General features: G+C 43.0%; 1 protein-coding gene across 1 annotated transcript in view; it reads right to left on the bottom strand.

Moving 5' to 3' along the window:
- Positions 1 to 16,678, bottom strand: part of SMC3 (structural maintenance of chromosomes 3) — a 2,445,376-nt gene that overhangs the window by 1,981,127 nt on the left and 447,571 nt on the right. The window lies entirely within an intron of this gene.

Genomic DNA, 16,678 nt, shown 5'->3' with positions numbered 1-16,678 from the left:
GGACAAGTTTAATTTTCTTGAAATAAATAGAGGTCTGAGATGATTTTCTGCGGAGGCAATAGCTAAATGAACTGCACATCAAAACTGTGAGGATGGATACGGAGTCCTAATGCTTTAAAATTTAAACTGCAATTACAAAAAATAAAACAGTAAATTCCAAAACTCACAGTTACACCTAAACTACTTTCCCCCTTCCTTTTGCCCTGAATCAAAACATTAATTTCTCCATCACTGTGGTGAGGGTCTTTTAGAATGGACTATCATTTAGACAGTCATCACGAGAAGTTTGGCTTAAAAAAAAAAATTGGTCTTAACCTTCACAGGCACTTGGTAAACTGCCATGAAGGGATGCATAATGGGCTGACCACAGAGGACATCCCCCACTTCCGCAATAAGTGATTCCTTCAAATAGTTCTATCCACCCTCCCCAAGAACACAAGTGGTAGTTTCCTTGGTCTCTACCAAGGAAATCACACAAACTGTGTGCCCAGTGAGCATGCAGTCTTCCTAATTCGATGGGAGAGGTGAGCAGGAAATAGTCCCTCACTCCTTCCTTTTCCTACCCGGCACTTCCAGTGCTAGGGCTGTTAATCAAAACTTAGTCACCTAGGTCACAGTCAGTATATGTGCCATGGAGCCGGGTTACACATTCACAACTTATAAAGTCACACTGAGCTCATTGTTTGGGGAAAGGGTTCAACATTGCAATTTCAGACTTTGTATGTATTCTTCATAAATGAACTTTTGCTGTTCTGAAATCAAATTAAAGATGCTCAGACATTAAAAAGGAATTTGGCCAAATATATTAAGCATGGCCCACCAAGCAGTAGCCTGTTCAGTTTATAAACTGAGCAAGCAGTGTTTTATCACAGAAGAAAAGAACAAGGTAGCATTTACATGGGAGCCTTACAATACATGCATCACTACCACTGATGGTGCAAGTCCCCTTTTGGTCCTTATAGAAAGCGGACACTACTAAATAAACCTGGTTGCATCATGAAAAAGCAGAGGGTGGGTAAACTCAAATGCTGCAATTTAATCCTACAATGTCCTTTCTTGAAGATACAAGTGTACATACTCTTACTGTAGTAAACTGATCTAAGAAGAGTCTCCTTAATGGGGCATTATTTGTGTGAATCCTTTTAACCAATAAGAACTCGCCAAGCTTCTGGAACAACTGCACTTAAGGCATGCATGCGCACATTCTGACATCACACACGCACACCAAATCATGCCTCACATACATAAAAACATATTCCTAAAGTCTGCCACCAGCTCAATACTAAAAGATTAGCAAGCACCTTTCTGTAAATTAAGATCTCTCACCTAAACTGCTAACAAGCAATAAATGAGTGCATACATCCTCTTCCCCCATGGGTTTATCACTTTTAGGTTGAGGTTATATATAACCCTGCTGCAAAGTGGCTTCTCCTGAGCTCCATTTCCCTTTGATCTGCAGGTGCATTCTTCCTGCATGCTTCTCCCCAACGTTTCCTTCACCAGATGCTCAGAATAGCCAGTCTAAGGAGCATTACTGAAAGATGTTTTGAGGTCATCTCCAAAGCTGCAATAGCCATGTATGGCAGTGAATGGAAATATCCAAAACAGCTGTTCCAACTGGATTATGTAACAATAACATGGGGAGGTTATTTGCAAGACCTAAAGTAGAAGCTAGGGAAATTAGCTCTCTTTTTAAAGGTACCATCAGGTGCTTGGTCAGTGTATCTAGTCTTTTTCCTGCTAAATCATACTAAAATCTGGTTCAGCGTCCCTAGACATTTTCCTGTTAAATCATGCTAAAATTTGGTAATGTGCTTTGGTTTATTCAAGACTCAGACAAAAAGATAAAGAAGACACCGATGCATTCTTTCCAAAGCATCCTAACACCCAAAAATCTCCTTACCAGGGGACCCCCCCCCCCTGGACTTTCCTCAAAGGGCTTTTTCTTCAGGGTGGCAGACACTACAATGGAGTCAGTTAAATGGGCCTTATTCCAGCATTCATTATTAGTTCGGGAAGGGGGGCAAAGGGTACTCTCTGCTTCCAAGACCTTTGAATGACAAGCAAAAAAAGCACAGTTCTGCAAGTAAACTTACCATAACAGTAGGATGTCTGAATGATCAGTGCTTCAGTAGCCTTAATTATATGGCAATTACCCTAGCTTACTACATTTGGGAGGTGGACGGAGAATGAGTCCAGGAGCCCTAGGAGAATGGTCCTAGCAAAGCCCAATCTAAACCTAGAGAAGGAATGAAGCTTATAGTGCTTTGTAAAAGTATGAACAGAAGGCCAAGCTTTTGTTTCTAGAATACTTCTAGAATCCAACCCTTTCCAAAAAAGCCACTGATGAATTTACAATCCTGGTACAGTGGCCCTTAATCCTGCCTGGAATAGTTTTATTGTGGTAGATATAACAAAAGGTAATTAACTCAGATAACCACTTGGAAACAGTTTTGACACAGGTGGTCCCTTCTTAACAATGAAAATTAATTAATAAATAAACAACTGCTTGGAAAGTCTGAAAGATTTAGTTCTGTCAAGGTAGTACCCAAGTTGTTAGAATACTCCATTTCTTGGATATCCACTTTCTCCCACATTTTTAGGATCAGTAAAAGAAACTGGGGGAATGAATAGTGTGGCTTAAACAAACTAACAACAAACCCCTGCCTCTGTGGAAAATGAGATAGGATCGACTCACCATAAGAGCTTGCAACGGAGACATTTCTTGCAGAGGTCAGAACACTCAGTAAAATTGTTTTTTTCAATGTTAAGAACCTCAAGTTAGCCAGATTAGCCGATTCAAATGGAGCAAGTGTTAGCTTTTCTAACACAAAATTAAGATCCCAAGAAGGAGCCACTGATTTTCCTGGAGGCCTCTTACGTAAACCTCCTTTCAAAGAACATTTTGACATGAGAATGCCTTGAAATAGGAGGATCCGTAGGTAGCCATGCTGAAATGTCCAATAAATGACACTTGACAAAAAAATATGAAAGGTCACAGGTTAACAACTCACACAAATATTGTAAAACCAGAGAACAACTTGCCCTGAATGGGTGCTAGTTGTGTTGTTTGCACCAAGCAGAAAACCTTTTCCATTTGATAACACAATTTTCTTGTAGCAGGCTTTCTTGCCTCCATCAGTACATGCTGCATGTTCGCAGTGAACAGGTACCTGAAAGGAATTCAGATGCTATAATCCAGGCACTCAGCTGACGTTGACTGCAGCTGGGTACATCAAATACCCTTGATCTTCTATGAGTAGATCCATTCTGTGAGGAAGCTTGTGGTAAATGCCCCTGGCCATTTCCAAAGGGAAGAACCACTGTTGCCAGAGCCAGAAAGGGAGTCACCATAATGATCTTGGGGGATTCCTTCAGAATCTCAGAAGTACCTTGGATATTACTGGAAAGAGTAGAAAAGTATACATTAACATTCCCGTCCAAGGAAAAGAAAAGGCATCTGTCTTTCAGGCCTTCTTGCATGAATTCCTGGAGCAGAATACTGCAAACTGATTAGAAAGAGCCAAATAAATCTACTACAGAAACACTCCACAGGTGGATCAAACCTTGGAAGAACCCCCCCCAAATTTAGTTTGCATACATGAGGGTCTGTCCTGTCCAGTCTTGTACAGCTTGTCTGGCACACAATACTGCTCTGAAGGAATGAAGGATATCCATAGAGTGAGACTGTGTTGTGAAGCTATATCCCAAGCTAAAATGACTAATCTTCAAAGCGGGTACGACATGCTTCACCCAGTCTGTAGATGACCACATGACTGCTGTACTTTATGAAACAATATGAAGTAGTGCTGGGGACTAAAAATGATTCAGAGAGTTAAGTGGCGTCATCAGGGCAAGCATCTCTTTTATACTTGTGTGCACAGTTGTGCCTGTCATAGTCATAGATGTCCCGCACACCTTGCACTACTGTCAATCCTAAAACTGTTACCCACACAAAGTCAGAGGAGTCTATGATGATGGACTGCTTTGATACATGGAGGGAGAAGAGGAGACCCAAATTTAGGGATAATTGCAGTTTCCAACAAGCAATTTCTCTGACAAACCTCAGCACTGGGATTAGAAGAGATTTCAGATACCATTGTATTTTTCATTTGCGTAGTCTTGCCAGGATTATCATAAGAACTATAGATGCTATGAGACTCAAAATCATGAGGTAATCTCTTGCAGTGACAGAAATCCGAGCAGAAAAACTTGAGAAATTGATCTAGATATAGATCTATTTTTTCGTGTGGAAGAAAAACTCTCTGAACTGAAGTGCCCAGCTGATGCCCCATGAACACAATCTAAAGGAATTTTGAATGTTCTCTTTGAAGCCCAGCTTGTGTAAGAAATCCCTCACGCAAGTGAGATTCATGACACACTGAAAAAGACTCTGCAAAGATAAGAAAGTCATCTAAACATGGAAAAGAAGAACAAGGATATCCTGTAGCCTGCAACAAGCTATAAATGGAGTTAGACACTTTGTGAACACGCTTGGTGCAGTGCCAGTCCAAAGAGTAAAAGCAGAGTACTGATTCCTTTCATCCAGACTTCAGGCATTTAAGTTATGTTATGACAAGCATTTTTTAAAAGTAATGTCACTAGGAAACTTGAAAGTAGTAGAAGAGGTAACAGGTTGTCAAATTATGTAATTTTGAAGTTAGGCACCATCACAAATAGGTCTAAGATGGAAAGATTCAGAACCGGTCTCAAAGCATCATCTTTCTTTGGCACTAAAAATATCCCTGAATATAAACATTTCCCCACTTGGGAAGGAAGAACTTGTTCCATCTCTCCCTGGAACAGGATTTAATGAAGGTCAGGTAGAAAAAAAGAGAGTCTGGTCTGGTGGAAGAATAATCTCCTGGCAAGGAAGACAATCCTGTTATTGCCATCTACAACCTGGATGGATGATCTGCAGAGTCCACTTGTCTGACACTATCTGCCACCAAAGAGAAAAGTGGAGATTCAGACTTTCTGGATGGGAAAAAAAAGTGTCAGAGTGGAGGAGGGAACAAGGTCCCATAAAAATTCAAACTGACTAGTTGTACTGTTCTTGGGGGTTTGGGGATTCCTTTCTTTTTAAACACCCTTACCATTTTTATAAAACTGGATGAAGGGTTAGAAAATCCCTTAGAATTTTTGAAAAAGGAGGGCAGAAAAATCCCTGGTTAAACTTACCCCTTTCATTCCACTTTTTCATCACCTCTCTAACAAGGGAAACAAAAAGTGAATCCCTATCCGAAGCAGAAAATACAGACTCATTATTCACATCCTCTTGTGAAGGTCTGAGATTGCAGCCAGGCATCCTCCTCAAAACAGTACCAGAAGCTATTGTCCTTGTAGATTAACAGTCATACACACACACTGTAAAAACAGAGCAATAACTATCATAAAGCAGAATAAATGATTAAATCAGATTTTCTTAAGAAACTGCTGCCAAACATTCCACATACTTTCACAATTAGTCAGAATAAACTAACATATATGCCTGGCACTTCAAAATTCTGAAAATCAAAGTTAAAGCAGCATGCACCTTTACCCCATATTTATCAATAATTTACCCATCTTTATCAGAAAGAATAGGCTTGGAATTAAATATTTATTTAGCTACATTAGGGATTAACTAAAGCTATAGCTGCTGGGTCAAGTTTAGGAAGAGTGTATAAAAATCAAGACTGAGGAAGGTTATACATTCTAACTGCTTTTTTAGGGGCAGCAGCCTGGCTATCAGGAAATTACAAGCAGAGAGAGACATCCTCCAAAGACGACAGAACTAGAACTAAAGGTTCAAGAAAATCCTTCTGAAACCACTCAAAAATTTTCTGAGAGAATGTGAAACCTCAGTGCACTTGCACTCAACCAAAAACTCTGGCATTCTGTCAACAGTCTGAAATAGAGGCACCCCAAATGGAGAATCAGAAACTTTGCTCTCCTCAGAGTCTGAATCAGAAAACTGAGGGGAAAAAACTTATCTGTTCCTTTATCCTCCTTTCCAGATGCAAAATCTTGAATCTCTTCAGTAAAGGAGGTAGCCTTTCTTTCTTTTACCACAAAACAATACATAAGAAGGATCAAAAACCTAAATAAATCCTGAGCCAGACCCAGTAAAGTACCCATCTAAGGCAATTTGAGGAGGACTAGATACACGTTTAGTTTTCATTTTGACAGAAAAAAATTGGGCTAATAGCATTATAAATGGTAGCAGTTTCTCCAGGGATGGGCACAACAGAAAAGCCTTCCCTGTCCCTCACCCAGGACCAACAAGAGTGGCTCTAACTTGCCCACTGAGGGGACCCCCAACAGCCGCCAGAGGATGTGGCTAACTCCAGGTCTAGAAACGCTGCAGGTAATACACCAGAGGGATCCTGGGTAAAAGATGAATGACTGAGGTACAACAAATGGCCAAAGCAGAGTCATCCATCTGCAGCTGAAGCATAATGCCAGACTGCTGTGGTGGCAAATGCTGTTTGCTTAACATTTTTCTTTCTGTGGGTGGAAGAATGACTGACTGTGCAACCAACAGAACTCTCCATAGTCAAGCCAATAATGGTGCCTCTTTCCCATGGAAAAGCAGCAAGAAAGTACAGTTGTGTACCCACCATAAATGTAAATGTCCGAGTGTATTCACTTTTGCAGTCATTACACTTGGGTTATCCTGCTGGCAGGCGACCCGTAGTCGGCCCGAGTTCCAAAGTCTTGGTCCAGCATCGGTTGCTGTCTCCTCTTCCCTGACGTCAGTGCGCCAGGGGTATAAAAGCTGCAACCGACGCCATTTTCTTCAGTTTTTCTTGCCCCAGATGTCAGGTGCCCCCAGATAGGAAGGCTGTAAAGATAAAAATATGCCAAACAACCATGCATATATCACTAAAAACATTTTCTTCTTCTAAAAGCAAATACACCACATAGGTTGTATAGAGTTGAGAAGTACAGAATAGTCCCAGCAAAGAGGGGGATGGTGTGTGGGTAACCAGGACTCCAACAGTGAATACACTTGAACATCTACATTTATGGTAGGTACACAACTGTACTATGTTCATCGTGTTTCACTGTTGCAGTCATTACACTTGGATAGAATCCCAAAGCTTAGGCAGGGTGGCTGGGTCTAGATTGGATTTGGCGAGGCTAACAAGCCCTGCAGAACAGCAGTGGCAAAGCCTGCTGTGGATTTGGAGTAGAGAGGTAGGTGGTAGTGCTTGATAAAAGTGTGCACTGAGCTCCAGGTTGCAGCTTCTAGTAAGTCTTTGGTTGGTACCCCTCTGAGGAAAGCTGCTGAAGTGGCTGCTGCTCTGGTAGAATGAGGCCTAATGCCCTTAGGCACAGATTTGCCATGTTGTGCATAACAGAAGCGGATGCAGTGTCCTATCCATTTGGAGATTGTCTGCTTTGTAATAGGTTTTCCTTGTGATCCTGCAGCATATGCTACAAACAGTTGCTCAGTTTTTCTGAAGCTTTTGTTTTGTCCAAGTAAAAATGTAGCTGCCTGTGAATATCCAAAGAGTGCAGAAGTCTTTCCCCTTTATTCTGGGGATTTAGGTAGAAAGTAGGCAAATGAATAGTTTGGTTTAAGGCCACATTGGAGACCACTTTTGGCATGAATGTTGGGTTTGTCCTTAGAGAAACCCTGTCCTGGTGAAAAATGAGGAAAGGTTCCACAGCCATCAATGCCTCTAAGTCTGAAACTCTTCTTGCTGAAGTTATTGCTAGGAGCAGAGTAGTTTTCCATGATACGAATTTTAGATCAGCTGTGCTGGCTGGTTTAAAAGAAGGCAGTGTTAGTTTTTCTAAAACAAAATTGGGGTCCCAAGTAGGCACTGGTGCTCTCCTAGGGGGGTCTTATATTATTTGCCCCTCTGAGGTACTGTCGTAGTAGAGGATGTGAAAAAATAGGAGGATCCGTACTGTAATGAGCTAAAATTGCAGAGGCATGGATTTTAATAGAAGAAAAAGATAGGCCTTTGTCCAACATCTCAGTCAGGTATTGTAAAATCTGAGGCATATTAGGGACCAGTGGGTCGAGCCCTTGTGCCTGGTTCCAAGCACAGAATCTCTTCCATTTTTCCGCATAAGATTTCCTAGTGCTGGGTCTCCTGGCTTCCAAAATTACATCCAAAACAGCTTTAAAAAGAGGTGCAGTCTGAGTGGCTACATTATCTGCCATGCTGCCAGGTTTAAGGTTCTGAGTTGACTGTGCAGAATCTGATTGTTTTGCTGTGTCAGAAGATGAGGGATTTGAGGTAGAGGCCAAGGCAGGCCTTGGGACAAAATCTTTAGGATTGGGTGCCACTGCTGGCGTGGCCAGTCTGGTGCAATCAGGATCATTTTTGGCCTCTCTTGTCTGACTTTTAGAAGCACCTTGGTGAGAAGAGGCATTGGTGGGAAGGCAGAGACAGTCAGATTTTTCCAGTTGAAAGATAGAGCATCCACTTTCCATGCTTGAGAGTGATAAGTCCTTGTGCAAAATTTCTGTAATTGGTAATTGTGAGGGGAGGCAAATAGATCTATGTCTGGGCGTCCCATTCCCTTGTTATGTTGAACACTTGTGGATTTAGCTTCCATTCGTGAGGATCCATGAGATTTCTGCTTAGCTTGTCTGCCAGTGTATTTTTTGTTCCTGGCAGGAATTGAGCTTGCAGATGTACCTGGTAAGTCAGTGCTGTGTTCCACAAAGTCATGGCTTGTCTGCATAGGGGGTAGGAATGTGTGCCCCCTTGCTTGTTTATGTACCACATAACTGTGGTATTGTCCGTCTTTATTAATAATTGTCCTGGATGTATTAGGTCCTTGAAGGCTGTCAGGGCATTTTGTACAGCTAGCATCTCTTTTTGATTGATGTGAAGATGCAGTTGTTCCTTGGGCCACGTGCCATGAATACATTTTCCTGCTATATGTGCTCCCCAGGCGTAATCCGATGCATCCATTGTTATTGTCTGACTGGCTGTAGGTAAGGTGAAAGGCTGTCCCTTGTTGTGGTGACAGGCCTGTGACCACCATCGAAACTCCTGTTGTAGGCAGGGAATCAAGGTTATGATTGTCTCTAGGCTGTGACAATGCTGAGTCCAAACACTTTTCAGATACCACTGTAGTTTCTTCATATGCAGTCTGGCATATGGAATTAGTAGAATGCAAGATGCCATGAAACCCAGGGCCTGCAGAATTTTTCTTACAAGGAGCAGGGTCTTTGTTGCCATCATTTGAAAGCAATGAGTCAGTTGCCTTTGTTTGTCTGGTATGAGATAAGCCATCTGGGTAATTGTATTCAAGCTTGCACCCAGGAATATTATCTCTTGAGAGGGCACTAGTTTTGATTTCTTTTCGTTTACTGTGTACCCTAGGCAAATTAGTAATCTTTTTACAAACTCTAGGTGCTTTAGAAGAATGTCCTTGCTCTCTGCTTGAATAAGGCAGTCGTCCAAGCAGGGATATATTTGAATTCCTTTTTGCCTGCAAAATACAATTACTGGTGCCAGGCATTTTGTGAAGACCCTGGGCGCAGTAGATAAGCCAAAGGGCAGTGCAGAGAATTGATAATGCACTGAGCCTGCTATAAATCTGAGGTATCTTCTGCATGATTGTCTGATTGGGACGTGCAGGTATGCCTCCTTGAGATCCAAAGTAACTAGCCAAGCCTCTTTTCCCAGCATGGGCAAGAGGAGTTGTAGTGTTAACATTTTGAATTTTGGAACATCCAGGAAAGTATTTAGGATTGACGGGTCTAGTACTGGTCTCCATGCTTTGTCCTTGTTGGGTACTAGGAAAAGTCGTGAGTAAAATCCTTGGCCCTGTTCTTGTGGAACATTTTGAATAGCTCCCATATCCATAAGAGCTGCAATCTGTCTTTGTGCCTCTGCCCATTGGTTTTGAGGCAGGTTTGGTATACCTTTTGGTTTTGGAAGCGTGTGGAAGTGGAACCTGTACCCTTGAGAAACTATATTCAACACCCAATGGTCTTGGGTGATCATGTGCCAATTTTTTGAGAAAAGTGCTAGCCTTCCCCCTAGGGGTGCTGTCAACTGGTAAGTGCTTGGCATTTGCAGAGGGAAGTCATTGCGACTATTTTCTATAAGGTTGTGATTTGTCTTCTCCCCCTTTGGGGGCTGAAAAACCCCATTGTTTAGGTCTGTAAGAGCCTTGAGGCTGAGATCTGCCTCTTGGGTGTCTGTATCTGCCTCTTTGTGGCCTGTCTGACACTGGAAAGGACCAATTTTTTTTGAAGGCCAGCTCCTGCTAAATCTAAGTGGCTGAACCTGTAAGAAATCTTTCATAGTTTGCATTGACTTTGCTTTATCCTCCATTTTCTTTAAAACTTCTTCTGCCTTAACACCAAAGTATCATGCTGTAGTGGGGCATCCAATAATTTCATTTTAACATGGTCAGGTAAACTTTGTTCTTTTAACCAAGCATGTCTTTGGAATAACTGAGCCTGCAATTGCAGCCCTACAAGAAGCCTCTAATGAATCAAAACCACATTGCAGAGTATACTTTCCCACTTGTTCAACTGCATGCAATAAATCCTGCATTTCTTTACAATCAGGGCCTTCTGTATTTGTAACCATTTTCTGCTTTAACAATGACATGAGATGCTGCTGATATTTAAGCATGTGAAACTGACAGTTTAAAGCTCTTACAGCCAAAGTAGCAGAAGTGTAAACTTTTTTCCCCATCTGTCCAGAGCTCTGGAATCCCTATCGGAGGGCACAGGACTTTCCGCAGTGGAAGCTTTAACCCCTTTTGGACCCTGAGAAATAGTTTCTGGGTCCACAGCGGGGGTTTTGTAAAGAAATTTATGAGAGTCAGGGACCCTGTAGTACCGGTCTGGCTTTACTGGTGCAGGGGGTAAAGAATCTGGAGACAGACTGGATTCAGAAAAAGGGTACAGTTTTGTACCTACAATAAATGTAGATGTTCGAGTGTATACCCTGCTGCAGTCATCACACTTGGGTTATCCTGTCGTCAGGCGGTCCCACAGTCTGCCTGAATTCCAAAGTCTTGGTCCGGCGTCGGTTGCTGTCGCTTCTTCCCTGACGTCAGTGCACCAGGGGTATATAAGAGGCAACCAATGCCATTTTCTTCAGTTTTTCTTGCCCCAGATGTCAGGTGCCCCCCCAAAAGATGGTCAGTAGATAGTACCAATAATAAAAACTTAGCACAAACAAAACATCCCTCCAGCTATAAGCAAATACACCACAAAGGCTGTATCAGATTTTAAGGTTTTGAAAGGTTTCAGTTAGGTCAGAGGGGATGGAGGGAGGGTAACCTGGACTGCAGCAGGGTATACACTTGAACATCTACATTTATGGTAGGTACAAAATCGTACTATGTTCATCGTGTTACCCTGCTGCAGTCATCACACTTGGGTAAAATTCCAAAGCTAAAGATGGGAGGTGGAGTCAAACAGGGTTAGAGGAGGCTAGAAGGCCCTGCAAAACTGCAGTGGCGAAGCCAGTTCTAGTCTTAGAGTAAAGTGGTAAGTGATGGTGTTTGGTGAAGGTGTGTACTGAACTCCAAGCTGCAGCTTCCAGAATATCCTTGGTTGGCACCCCCCTGAGGAAGGCTGTAGAAGTAGCTGCTGCCCTGGTGGAGTGCAGTATGCAATTACTGGTGCCAGGCATTTTGTGAAGACCCTGGGTGCAGTAGATAAGCCAAAGGGCAGTGCAGAGAATTGGTAATGGGTTGAACCTGCAATGAAACTGAGGTATCTTCTGCAATTTTGTCTGATAGGGACATGCAGGTATGCCTCCTTGAGGTCCAACGTTACTAGCCAAGCTTTCTTGTCCAACATGGGAAGAAGCTGCTGTAGTGTTAGCATCTTGCATTTGGGTACTTGCAAGAAGGTGTTTAGAATTGAAAGGTTCAGAATGGGTCTCCAAGCATTGTCCTTTCTGGGGACTAGAAAAAGCCTTGAGTAAAGTCCTTGGCCTTGCTCCTGTGTAGGTACCAGTTGAATGGCTCTCATGTCCATGAGAGCTGCAATTTGTTTTTGTGCCTCTGCCCATTGATTTTGTGGCAAGTCTGGCATTCCTTTTATCCTTGGCAAGGTGTGGAAATGGAATCTGTATCCTTGTGAGATAATGTCTAGGACCCATTTGTCCTTTGTGACGAAGCGCCAGTTGTCTATAAAAAATGCTAATTTTCCTCCCAAGGGAGCTGCCAAGATATTTTTGCTTGGCAGTTTGAGGTTTAAGTTATTGTGTTTGTCTTCTAGTAGTTTGGGACCTGTCTTCTCCTCCCTTCTGTGTTGCAGTGCCCCATTGGGGAGGTTTGTAAGGGATTTGTGCTTGTCCTCTGCCCCTTGGGCGTCTGTATTTACCCCTCTGTGGTCTGTCAGAAGCTGGAAAGGACCAATTTTTTGCTGGCCAATTTCTGCTGAAGCGTGGGGGTTGTACCCGTAAGAAATCTTTGACCATCTGCATAGATTTTGCCTTATCCTCCATTTTCTTTAAAACCTCTTCTGCTTTAACCCCAAATAAGACATCCTGCTGTAAGGGTGCATCTAGTAACTTTGCTTTAACATGATCAGGCAGAGTTTGTTCCTTTAACCAAGCATGCCTACGTATAACAGACCCAGTAACAGCTGCTCTACAGGAAGCTTCCAAGGAATCAAATCCACATTGTAAAGTATGTTTGCCCACCTGTTCAGCTGCATGCAACAGATCCTGCATTTCTTTGAATTCAGACTGTTGAGGGTGTGTGCCCATCTTTTGTTTTATTTGAGACATTAGGAATTGCTGGTATTTCAGCATGTAAAATTGACAATTTAGTGCTCTCATAGCTAGAGTAGCTGAGGTGTAAACCTTCTTCCCCCACCTATCTAGTGCTCTGGAGTCCCTTTCAGAGGGTACAGGATTTTTAGCCATAGAAGCCTTAGCCCCTTTGGGACCCTGGGAGATTGTCTCTGGGTCAGCAACAGGGCTTTTGTAAAGGAATTTGACATCGGACTGAGACAAGAAAAGGTTCCCCAACGGGGTACTTAGCTTTGAAGACTTCGGACTGAAATTCGATTCGAAAATCTCAGGTGTCGGCCGACCGGCACTTGCAAACTGCTTCTGCTTCGGGCATGGTGCGGCAAGAAAGACTAAAGAAAATGGCATCAGATGCCTCTTGTATACCCCTGGCGCACTGACGTCAGGAAAGAAGCGACAGCAACCAACGCCGGACCAAGACTTTGGAATTCAGGCCGACTGCGGGACAGCCTGACGACAGGATAACCCAAGTGTGATGACTGCAGCAAGGTAACACGATGAACATCATCATCAACAATATCAAACACAGGGGTGATAGCCAAGGGCCTGTGCTGAGGCAACAGAAAGAAATCTCTGAGCCTTTTCTTGGATTCTGAGTAATCCTGGCTCTCCCAATGGAAATGTTCCCTCATGGTGTGCAGGGTTTCCCCAAAAGAGTAATCCTCAGGCGGTGAGGCTGAAGGAATGGACTCTTCAGCATCAGAGTCCTCATAGGGAGGGAGAGAATAGCCTTGGTCAGAGGAAGAATCAGAAGAAATGGAAACCTGATTAGAGGAGTCATAATCAGGGTCTTGCCTAGGCCTTTTGTCAGGAGGGGGATGGGAGCCCCCTGATTAAAGTAATAAGGAATTAGGCCATTTTTAAGCATCTGTTTCTTAGGCATGGATGACTGTTCTGGAGAATGCTGCACTTGTTTCTTTGTCTTTAATGGTGATTTTGACTTTGACTTTGCTGCTGTAGTAGCTTTAATTGTAAGCTGTGAAGGATCTAAACACCCTCAGAAGCCGGTGCCTGCTCAGCGGCTCCAAACCCATCTGAGGATATATTTTCCGTAGGCCCAATACCTTGAGTTTCCACAGGCCTCGGTGTCTCCACGTGGCTGTCGGTTGCGGCCTGTGGCTCTGAGGTAGCGGGTGTCAGGGGCTGCGAAAGCGCCTCACTGAGAACCGGCGACTGGCCTAGAAGAGGCTTCGTCGGTTTTGGAACTCGGATGCCTGCCTTTTTCTTTGTCTTTGCGTTTTTTATACATTCCGGTCGTTGGTTGTTCCGACGGCATTATGTAATTAAATCGTCTAAAATAATGTAAAGCAAAATCAAACCTACGTTTAATAGTACGTTTATTAAATCTAGCACAAAACCGACAACTAGTGACGTCGTGGTCAGGGCCTGGGCAAGGAATGCAGTAAGAGTGGAAGTCCTTATGAGGTATTTGCTTCCCACAAGAAATATAATTATTAACTTTTACTGACATCGGTCTGGAGCAAGAAACAGTTTCCCCAATGGGGTACTTAGCTTTATTGAAGACTTCGGTTCTGAAATTCAATTTTGAAAATCTCAGGAGTCGGCCGACTGGCACTTGCGAACTGCTTATGATTCAGGCACCACGCGGCAAGAAAGATTGAAGAAAATGGCGTCGGTTGCAGCTTTTATACCCCTGGCGCACTGACGTCAGGGAAGAGGTGACAGCAACGGACGCCGGACCAAGACTTTGGAATTCAGGCCGACTACGGGTCGCCTGCCAGCAGGATAACCCAAGTGTAATGACTGCAACAGTAAAACACGATGAGCATCCTGTAAAAATGTAAAGTCTCGTAGTGTCACTTTTTTAACAACAACATGGTAAAAATCACTGTAAAACACTTTGTCAGCACCACAAAGTGAAACAAACAATTTCTCCACAGAAAAAAATGGTTTTCAATTATTCGACTTTTCAACTGATAGGAAAAAATAGTGTTCCCTTTTAAAAGAACAGTACAGTCTAGTGACAGTCCATTAAAACACAAACATCTAGCTTTAAAATAAGTTTTCTGAAAAGAAAAGTATAACAAAAATATTGAATGGAAGCATTCTTTCTCCAAAGGGAACTTATCTGCCCAGCAAAGGAACAGCTCAAGCCAACTGTCGATCTTCAAAAGTCTCAGAGGAGTGTACTCTTCAGCAGCTGTAAAGCTCTGAAGGGCTTCATGCCCAAACTTGTCTTTTAGTCATCTCAGCTGAAGCTGCCAGAGTTTTTGGATAAGTGGAAGGTGCTCTGAAGTTTTGGAGGCTGGTTGGCTGTCATATCCTTGGCAGGATATAACCCCATATAGCTAAGGGTATAGCAGTAGTGATAAATATGATGAACATAATGCAATTTAGAGGAACCAGCCAAGAAGTCAGACAGGCTTAACAAAAAGCCTCCTATAGAAAACCTCATACAGGATTCAATGGATCAGCTGACTTTGATTCTCTTTCCCTCATCAAATCTAAAAACTCCCCAAATTTGGAGTCATGAGGACAGGATACTGTGAAAGCCTCCCCTTAGAGACCGGGATCTGGGGTGGGGGACTCCAAGGGAGTTCAGATGTTTCCTTGTGAATAAGCTCTTCAATGGGTCACTTACCGGGTGTCTGAATGCAAGGAAAGGAATGAAAAGTTGGAAACCTCTAAAGTGTGTGTGTGTGTGTGTGTGTGTGTGTGTGTGTGTGTGTGTGTGTGTGTGTGTGTGTGTGTGTGTGTGTGTGTGTGTGTGTGTGTGTGCGTGTGCGTGAGAGAGAGAGTATGAGAGTGACAGTGAGAGATGCAAAGTGAAAGACTTTTCTGCTCCTCTGCCAAACTGGGACAGATATCTTGTCCAAAGCTCTAGACTGAGGGGCATCAAGGGATGCAGCAGATGACTGCACTGACTCCCAAGTGGATATCCACCAACTAAGAAAGTTGCTTCTGCTCCAATTCCAAATTCTGAGTTGTTGATGCCGAGTATGGAAGCTCTAAAAAAGGCTGGGATTGAGATGGTGCCAGCACTGAAGACATCACTACAGGCTGAAGGCAGACAGGTTCTGAGCACCAAGGCCGATATCAGCATTGAGAATGGTTTCCATACCGCAGAGTCAAACAATTAACTGGTCCACCACTATCAATGATCCTGAAGATGTCAGAGCTGAGGCAGGTGCTGACCTACTGGGCTACTAGTGGTCTTTAGCACTGAGAGATGCTATTAATACCATTAGTGCAGGAGGCGGCACAGACAAAGGCAAGTTTAGGCTTGGTGTTGATGCTGAAATAAATGACGGTCATTCAGCTCCAATACACCCAGTTCCAAGAACACGCCCAATGAAGGAGCAAGACAAAGATGGGGGGACTTTGTTCTGTTGCCTACATACAGAAAAGGAACATAGGGTGTCCAAATCAGTTTGTGTCTTAGCCAAAACCCTCATCACTTTTTTCAATCAATTTTCAAGGATGGACTGCTGAGAAATGTGGAGGAATGAACAGACACTGTTGAGGAAAGTCTAGATTCCAAATATCTTGGAAACTACCTCTCAGAGGAAAGGCTACTAACTTTCTACACAACTGGTCTTTTCCACTACTACCTCTATCTGGGATACAACTAAAGACACAGTAGCATCATTAATCTTACCAGTACTTGCCTTCTCAGAAATGAAATGTGGATTAACATCTACCCTATCAACCTTAACAGCAGGGCAGAAATCTATGTTATGCTCTCACAGTCACTAATTTGAATTTACTGTTTTTAGGTTTTGAACTAGTTCACTCATAAGGCAGCAATCTCTTTAAAATCAGTGATTTTTTGTGTCCTTGAAACCAAACCTTTTGCAAACTTCACAAGTAGAGTCTCCATCTCCCTCCACACGATGCCTAAAAATCTTTAAAACTTCTACAAAACATAACCAGTAATGCAGCAACCCACCCCAAACAGCACAGCACATGAGATG

Source organism: Protopterus annectens, chromosome 14.part0 (assembly GCF_019279795.1).
Source record: "Protopterus annectens isolate FY-2018-M chromosome 14.part0, PAN1.0, whole genome shotgun sequence".
Taxonomy (NCBI): Eukaryota; Metazoa; Chordata; order Ceratodontiformes; family Protopteridae; genus Protopterus; species Protopterus annectens.
This window is presented reverse-complemented; position numbering and strand designations above follow the sequence as displayed.